The sequence below is a fragment of the Lutra lutra genome, chromosome 7, assembly GCF_902655055.1.
Source record: "Lutra lutra chromosome 7, mLutLut1.2, whole genome shotgun sequence".
Lineage (NCBI taxonomy): Eukaryota > Metazoa > Chordata > Mammalia > Carnivora > Mustelidae > Lutra > Lutra lutra.
This window is the reverse complement of record NC_062284.1, coordinates 131872964-131882655: the sequence shown is the minus strand read 5'-3', so window position 1 is coordinate 131882655 and position 9692 is coordinate 131872964.

Below are 9692 nucleotides of genomic sequence, written 5' to 3'. Positions count from 1 at the left end.
ATGCACTTAAAGTATAGAAAAATAAAAGAGTGAGAGCCCTCTCTGGACAGTGTGCAAATTAGAATGAGGATCTGGGCATCTATGATCTCAGTTTTTTGGTGGTGCTGGTGTTGGAATTCTGGGTCTCGTGTGCACCTCTCAGGGCCCCCTAAGGCTTGCCTTCAAGGCCCACCCTTGTGAAGACTTTTCTTGTGGCAGCCTGCTGGGGTCCCGTGTCCCTGCCCTGTAGCTTTCAGGGCCTCCAAACACAGAGTTTGCACAGAGTTGAGTGTAAAGACCTCCGTGTGTGTGTGCAAGACAGAGAGGCAGGCCAGCAATTCTGGAAGCAGTTAGATGGTTTTTATTTGCCTGGTGGCTCAAGCACATGCTAGCTGTGTGACCCTCAGTGAGCTCCTTAACCTTTCTGAAACAGTTTCCTCATTTACAGAGTGAGGATGGTAATTGGGCCCACATGAGACAATTGTAGAAAGAAGGATAACGTAGTATAATTCACATAAAGGGCTTAGCTCAGGATCTGGTACATAGTCAACACTAATCAAGAATAAGGTATGGAGGGGCGCCTGGGTGGCTCAGTGGGTTAAAGCCTCTGCCTTTGGCTCAGGTCATGATCCCAGGGTCCTGGGATCAAGCCTCATGTTGGGCTCTCTGCTCAGCGGGGAGTCTACTTCCTCCTCTCTCTCTGCCTCTCTACCTACTTGTCTGTCTGTCTGTCAAATAAATAAATAAAATCTTTAAAAAAAAAAGAATAAGTTATGGAATCAGCATCTCTGGGAGGAAGGCTCAGTCATCCCGTTGTTAGCAAGCTCTGTAGGTTGTTAACCTTTAACCTACAGGTTGTGAGGCTGACACATAGCCAAGTTTAGGATTACACTCTGACCTGGCCTCTGCCCCCACCACGGCTCATGGAAGATCTAGAATGCTAATCCTCTTCTCTCCCTCTCTCCCAGATTAGAGCAGAGGTCTTCCTTTTGGAAAGGGTGCATGGATACCAAAGGAAAGTCATTCCTTCCTTCCTCCTATAAACATCCACTGAATGTGTGCCAAGCACCGTGTCGGGGAAGGATGGACAGACGGTCAGGTGTGACTCCTGTCCTTCAGGGGGCTAAGTGATCACAAAGGAAACTGCCTGACAGCAGGCAGTGTGGTGAAAAACACTGAGTCCCTGGGTTCTGCTTCTGGTTTTGCTCCATCTGAGTGTCTCTGGGCTGTCATGTTTACATCTAGAAAAGGAAGGGGATGGACTGGATGATTTTTGAAGTCCTTCAATCCCTGAAATTCTATGAATCCTTAAGTGAGTCCCTAAAAACGCTGTATTGTGAAACTCAACACAAAGGAAATATCAACTCAATTAAAAATGGGCGAAAGACATGAATAGGTACCTCACCAAAGAAGATACACAGATGGTAAATAAGCATATGAAAAGATGTTCCACATCACAGATGAGTACAGATTGCAGAATAAAAAAAACAATAAGATACCACTACACACCTATTAGGTCAAAATCCAAAACACCGATGACACCAAACGCAGGTGTCATGCAGGACATGGAGCGAAAGGAGCACTCACTTGAAGCTGATGGGAATGCAAAAATGGTACCTCCACTTTGGAAGACAGTTTGGCTGTTTCTTACAAAAGGAAACATAGTCTTACCACACAACCCAGCGACTGTAGTCCTTGGCATTTGCCCAAATGGGTCGGAAAATGATGTCCACACAAAAACCTGCATGAGAAATGTTTATAGCAGTTTTGTTCCAAAACTTGGAAGCAACCAAGATGTCCTTCCATAGGTGAATAGATAAATTATGGTATATCCAGACAATGGAATATTATTCAGTGTTAAAAAGAAGTGGGCTAACAAACCATGACACTGGAGGAAATTTAAATGAATTTTGCTAAGTGAAAGAAACCAATCTGAGAAGACTATATACTATATGATTCCAACTATATGATATTCTGAAAAGGCAAAATTAGGAAGGCAGTAAAAGGATCTTTGGTTGCCAGGAGTGAGCAGAGAAGAAGGATGAATAAGTGGAACACTGGGAATTTTGAGGGCAGTGAAACTACTCTGGATGATACTATTGGTGGATATATATCATACATTTGTCCGAATTCATAGAATATACAACACCAAGAGTAAACCTTAATGTAAACTATGGACTTTGGATGATAATGATGTGTCACTATAGGTTCATCAATATAATACATGTTCCTCTCTGGTAGGGGTGTTGGTAATGGGGGAGACTGTCAGGGTAGGGGCAGAGAGTGTAGTTGACCTTGAACAACCCACGTTGAAACTACATGGGTCCACTTATACATGGGTTTTTTTTCTTCTTTTCTTTTCTCTTGTCTTCCTTCCTCTCTCTCCCTCTCTCTCTCTCTTTCTTTCTTTCTCTCTTTCAAGATTTTATTCAATTATTTGACAGAGAGAGAGTTCAAGCAGAGGGAGTGGCAGGGAGTGGGAGAAGCAGGCTCCCACTGAGCAGATAGCTTGATGCAGGGCTCAATTCCAGGACCCTGGGATCGTGACCCAAGCCGAAGGCAGATGCCCAACTGACTGAGCCATGCAGGAGTCCCTATATGTGGATTTTTTCCCCAATAAATATGGTACTGTCAATATATTTTCTCTTCCTTATGACTTTCTTAATAACATTTTCTTTTCTCTAACTGTTATTGTAAGAATACTGTGTATAATACATATAACATATAAAATAGGTGTTAACTGACTGTTTATGTTATCGATAAGCCTTCCAGTCAATAGTAGGATATTAGTAGTTAAGTTTTTGGAGAGTCCAAAGTTATACACAGATTTTCAACTGCACAAGGTTTTAGTGCCTCTGACCCCCAAATTGTTAGGGGTCAACTATAAAGTGGGAAATCTTTGTACCTTTTTCTCAATTTTTCTGTGAACCTAAAACTGTTCTAAAAAATAAAGTCTATAAAAAATCAAAACTGGGGCACCTGGGTGGCTCAGTGGGTTAAGCCTCTGTCTTCGGCCCAGGTCATGATCTCAGGGTCATGGGATCAAGCCCCAGATTGGGCTCTCTGCTCAGCAGGGAGCCTGCTCCCACCCCGCCCCCCGCCTGCCTCTCTGCCTACTTGTGATCTCTTTCTCTGTGTCAAATAAATAAATAAATAAATAAATAAATAAAATCCTCAAAAAAAAAAAAATCTAAACCAAAAATAAATAAAATGCCAAATAGTGTATGGTTGGGAGCACAGGCTTTGGAGTTCAACTGTTTGAGTTTGAGGCCTGACTCTGCCTAACTAGCTGTGACCAACAACAAATTAGCTAAACATTCTGTGCCTAGGTTTCCTCATCCATGAGATGGGGATAATAATAGTGCCTGCTTCACGGGTTTTTGCATGTATTAAATGAATTAATAAATCTAAAGCATTTAGCCCAGTGCTTGGCATTTGGTAAGTGCTCAGTCAATATTAGCCACTGTTTAAAAAGTGAACCTTTGAAAGAGTTGATTCCAAACAATTGGTTGTAGCTACCTTTTGACCATAGCAAACCCTTGCACTTATGATAAACGATCAGTTGCCTGACGGGATAGCTTCTCTCTACTGTATGTTGGGGTAGAAGATCTTTTTCAGAACCAGAGCTTCCAAGCCCACATGTGTTCTGAGGCCCAGAGAAAATGCCTCTTAATGGGACCATGCCAATGAACCAGGCAGAAAAAGCAGTCATGTATCTATGTCTCATTTGCCTGAGTGACCAGGGAGGTCCCCCAGTTCCCATTCTTTCCTTCACCAACCAAGCATTATTACGTTTCTGATGTCACTCTGGGGAAGAAATCTCTGTGCTTGATTAAACTGAGGTTGGTGTTGAAGCTTAAGGTGATCTTACTATCTTTTGACCATAGCAACCAGCCTTGAGCACCATGGGCTGTGAGAGATGAGTTCATCAACCAGTGATGAACTTGGATGTTATGTTGCATACTTAAACTGCACTTCATATTTATTGGACATTCTCCCAAATACTTCTAATGGGATTATTGTGTTTGGAATTTATGTACATACACACCAATACAAGTAGTTTGTATTTTGATTTAGGATTTTTGTTTTATTTATTATTATTATTATTATTATTATTTGGTAGCCAGCAAAGCAAGTTTATTGAGTGATAATACAAAGCTCCCAAAGAGGGAAGGAACCTGAGAGAGTTGCTCTGGGATTTTTTTTTTTTTTAAAGGTTTTAGTTATTTGGGGCGCCTGGGTGGCTCAGTGGGTTAAGCCGCTGCCTTCGGCTCAGGTCATGATCCCAGGTCCTGGGTTCGAGCCCCACATCGGGCTTTCTGCTCAGCAGGGAGCCTGCTTCCTCCTCTCTCTCTGCCTGCCTCTCTGCTTACTTGTGATTTCTCTCTGTCAAATAAATAAATAAAGTCTTTAAAAAAAAAAAAAGGTTTTAGTTATTTGACAGAGAGATAGCACAAGTAGGTAAAGCAGCAGGCAGAAGGAGAGGGAGAAGCAGGTTCTCTGCTGAGCCGGGATCCCAACGTGGGGCTTGATCCCTAGACCCTGGGATCATGACCTCAGATGAAGGCAGATGCTTAACCAACTGAGCCACTCAAGCACCCTAGGATTTTTTCTTTTTATTTATTTATTTATTCTTTATCTATTTATTTATTTATTCTTTGTTTATCTATTTTTTTTTATTCTTTTTAGCCCCTGAGAATCTTAAATAATATCTATTGCTTATAGATAAAGAATGAACCAGTTATTAATGTAATTAAGAACTGTAGGCACTGTAGTTGACCTTGGCTCAAAAGGGTCAAGTGGTCACAGCCTGTAAAGTGAGTGAGTGCCCCCAATAGGCAACTACATGTTCCCCTCCCGAGAAGATTTATTCATGTCACCCACTTTCACTGATCATAATCTCTGTGGTAGAGGACATCCTACAGCGCAGGATGTGAAAGTCTACCGAGCTCACATGAACACTAAGCTACCCTATTTGAACTTCACAGCAGCCTTGTTAGACGGATCTGAGGTTCTCAAAGGCTGAGCCCCACTCAAGCTTTGTCAGTTGCTAAATGACTTAATTTGGACCCAGCTCTTACGCTTCAAAGCCATATTCAATCTTTTAAGTTTTTTCTTTTTTTAAAGATGTTATTTATTTATTTGACAGAGAGAGAGAGTGAGAGGCCACAAGAAGGGGGAGCAGCAGAGGGAGAGAGAGAAGCAGGTTCCCCACCGAGCAGGGAGCCCAAAGCGGGGCTCCATTGCAGGACCCTGGGATCATGACCTGAGCTGAAGGCAGATGCTTAACCAACTGAGCTAACCAGGCACCCCTCGATCCTTTAAGTTTCAACATTTTCTCCCTTTGCTTGATGATGTGAACTGGTCGCAGGAGTAGGCATCACAGGTTGCACTTCTAAGAACTCCCTTCCCTCTCCCCTGGCAGGGGCAGAGCCCCAATTTATTTTGTTCAGGGGCCTATGCCTCCTCCAAATGACTAAGCCAATCACCGTCATCCTGGCACCCTGGCCAGAGACTTGTCTAGAGGTGGGCACGTGACTCCGTTCAGCCAGTGTGATGTGAGAGGAGGTCTAAGAGGGAAAAGAAACTGTCTTCTTTCTCTGATGGGCAGAACTCTCTATTTCCACTGGACTTGCTTTATTTTGATTCCTACTTTCTGTGGTTCTCTTTTGCAGAGCACCTGGCTGACTTCCTCTGAGTCTGGGCCCATGGGCCTTGGCTCATCTCTGGATGATTCCAAGGCTGGGTCTACGGTTTGGTGGCACTTAGCAGCAGCTGCACCCAGGGCTAGAGGCAGGGAGCCTCAGGGTGCAGCTGTCCAGGCTCGACATACCTGAGTGGCTGGCCCAAGGGGAGCCTTGTGGACTCAGGACCCCTGGTTGCTCTCAGACAAGCCTCTCAGGGCATAAAACCTGAAAGGGAGCCCCGACCTAACAGGCAGTTCATTCTGATGCTCCAGTAGCAGCAGGAGGCGGGGTGACAGGCAACGAAGCCCTCTAGAAGTGAGCATTCTCTGTGAGACCATGATTACTAAGCACTGTGGCTTGGAAAAACCCTTTCTTTGAGCGGCCCTGTCCCAAATAAGAAACCTCCAATAATCAGAAACTAAGTTTTTACACATGGACAGCAACTGCTTCATTCGTAGTAACCTGGCCAGCTTCCCAAATGGATTTAGTGATCTTCATTGGAGGGTAACATTAACAGCACAGAATGATTGCCTAGAATTTCTATTTTCAGAGCAAGTCTCCTATTGGTTCACTTTATTCCTTTGTCAACCTGATAAAGAAGGTAAGGAAGGAGTTACCAGCAAGTCATGCAACAGTGGGAAATGCCCTTATGAGTACATACCCAACCATCCCCAGACCGTGGGTTAGACACATTACAGGCGGCCTCATTAGTCCTCATGGTAACCCTACTTAGTGGGAATTCCTACCTTCGCTTTACCTAAGATTAAAACGAACCTCAGAGAAGAGATTAAGTCTTGGGGCTGGGATTTGAGTCTAGCCTCTGCTGCCCATGTCACATGACATGTCTGGGTCTCAATTTCCTTAGATGGGAAATAAGGGTTTATAGTATGGACTCTCTAAGGTCAATTTCACTCCAAACTCCATGATTCTATGAACGTTTTCCTCTGCCTTAAAAAATGGAATTGAGGGGCACCTGGGTGGCTCAGTGGGTTAAGCCGCTGCCTTCGGCTCAGGTCATGATCTCAGGGTCCTGGGATGGAGTCCCACATCGGGCTCCTTGCTTGGCAGCGAGCCTGCTTCTCCCTCTGCCTCTGCCTGCCACTCTGTCTGCCTGTGCTCACTCTCGCTTCTCTCTCTATGACAAATAAATAAATAAAATCTTTAAAAAAAAAAAATGGAATTGAAGTATAGAAATGATCTTTGCCCAGCCTGATATAAGAACCTAGAGGGATAAGAGAGCCCTCCTCGAAACCAGCTCTCTGGGTTCCCTTCTCCTTGTTCGAACAATGAACAGTTGGAGTCGTTCCTGGTATTAGGACATTGAGATCAACGTGCTGCCCATGTAGCTGGCTTCAGTGCCCTTTTCGATTTAGCTTCTGGGCAGTCTTCATTGCTGCCAATGCCTTTCTTTAAAAAAAAAAAAAAAAAAAAAAAAAAAACTCCAGCCTCTCCTCTTAGGAAAGCAGCAGCTTGAGACTCTGACCCAGGCTGGGTTCCAGGACCCAAGACTGGACACCTTGTCAGGGGAGATCCAAACTCTAGCTTTCAAAAGCTCCCTTCCTGGGGCATCTCAGTGGTGGAGCATGAGACTCTTGATCTTAGGGTTGTGAGTTTGAGCCCCACGTTGGATGAGAAGCCTACTTAAAATAAAACAAGATATATTAAAAAAAAAAAAAAAAAAAAAGCTCCCTTCCTGAGCCTTTACTTGTTTCAAGCATTGTTCCAAGAGATTTCCGGGCAGTAACTCTTTGTATATTTAAATCTTTATAATACCTATCTGAATTGGATATTATCACACTCACCCCATTTTAATAATGATGAAATTGAGCACAGAGAGGTTAATTAAGTTGCCCAAGGCCACAGAGCTAGTGTGCTTCGAAGACAGGATGCAAACAGGGGCAGTCTGGTTCTGGAGTCTACACTCTACCACTAGGCTTTATCGCCTTGCCTGTTGCATTAACCTTAAAAGACCAGGCAACTAGCTGAAAACCACACCTGCGGCCATGGATGACAACTTGAGACACTGAGATAGTGAACAAGTTGGAGAGAGAGTTAAGCTTGGGCAGTGGAGCCTGAGGAGATCCCCTGGAGCACTGACTCTTTGACCCATGGGGAAGAAGGAACAAGTCTCCAGGGGCACCTGGGTGGCTCAGTTGGCTAAGCAACTGCTTTTGGCTCAGGTCATGATCCCAGGGTCCTGGAATGGAGCCCTGCGTTGGGTTCCCTGCTCCTTGGGGAGCCTGTTTCTTCCTCTGCCTCTGTCTGCTGCTCCCCCTGCTTGTGCTCTCTCTCTCTCTCTCTCTGTCAAATAAATAAAATCTTAAAAAAAAAAAAAGCCTCCAAAAGCGCCCCCCTCCCCTTTTTTAAGTAGACCCCACACCCAGCATGGTGTGGATCCTAAGATCAGGACGTGAGCTGAAATCAAGAGCTGGACAGTTCACCAACTGAGCCACCTAGGTACCCCTCCAGAAAGTCTTTTTAAAGGACATTCACCCCTGTGCCAGCAGAGTAGACTAGGCCTGGGGCACCAAGCTGATTTGCATAAGAGTTTCTGACAGGTTGAAGAAGGTTGATTCTGATGGTTTCTCTGTCTCATAACAGCCCTTAATTCTCCTTTGCACAATTGCAATCATTTAATTAGCTAATTACTCATTCACCAAAGAACTGGGCCAGTCTTGTTCACGGTATTGCTACAGCTCTGCACAGAGAGAGAATCCAGTATTTGTTGAATGAATGAATGAGTGAGTGAAAGTCTGGCCCTGTGGCCTGAGGGGTACGTTGAGCCAGAGCTCTTGGGGAAGGCTCTTGGAGGGGAGGGCACAAAAACAGCAAGTTGGCATTGAGGAAGTATTTGAAAGGAAAGGCAGGCTTTAAAAAGAGGAAGGAGAGGATTAGGGAGGTGTATTTAAGAGATAGAGAAACACTGGTGGAGGCCAGGGTAGGGAAACATGGGCATAAACCTGAAAGGGAGCCTGTGAGCCTGGCCAGGGCTACCAAAGAAGCCCTTGTCCAGAGGCCTACCTCCGCAAGGGGAGGCCTCCCTCAGAGCCTTGTCCTGAGGCCAGCCCAGAGATTTCTCCAGAAACAGAAGTGAGCTCTAATTTTAATTGTCTTATCCTCAATTACCCAAGGATAGCAGATTGCCCCTCTGTTCCTGGTGTGGGAAACTTTTTGGTCCTGGGGTGAGTTTCCTAGAGTCTGGCCTGGGGACTCTCCCAGCCCAGGTAGGTTGCTGGGTGAGTGGGGCTCTTTGGGCCAATTTAGGGCCACGCTTAGAAAAACAGGCGTCAAAACCTGGCCTGGACTACCTGGAGCTGGAAGAACTTTCCTAGAAGTGCAAATCCCACCCCTGCCCCTGCTCAGCCGGCCCACACAATAGCCCAGTCACTGGGCCCCCTTGGCTCCTTCCCACACCTCTCCCTACCACACCACCAAATTGTTGAGTGTAAGAGGAAACGCCACCTCCCACAGAAAACCTAGGGGACTTTTTTCCCTTTGAATAAACATTTGCTGAAATAACTTTTTATTGGTGGTTGTTTTAAAACACATAGAATAAAAAAGTGTCCTGAGAATATTCCCATCAAAATTTTGTTCAGCTAGATCTTGTCATCAATGTGGGCCACAATTTCCTCATCTATAAAATATGGTCCCTTTCTCATTTAATATCCTACCAGCGTGCCCAGCACTGTTTGGTGAATTTTAAGCGCCGAGGGCCCAGACTGCTTTTGGCATTATTGGAGATACAAAAAAGTTATTTGCTATTTCCTAGCCCCTACTTCTCATTTATTGGATTGCCAATGGGGAGCTCAGTATGTGATAGGCGCTATTGGAGTTTTAAAAAACAAAAATATAAGGTGTTGTCGCTACCTATAAGGGAACTTCAAGCCCATTGGAATGACAATACATGTATGAAATAGAATAATTTAAAATAACACAGGATTTTTTTTAAGAGATAGAATTTTTTTTAAGATTTTATTTATTTATTTGATAGAGAGATAGATCCTAAGTAGGCAGAGAGATGGCAGA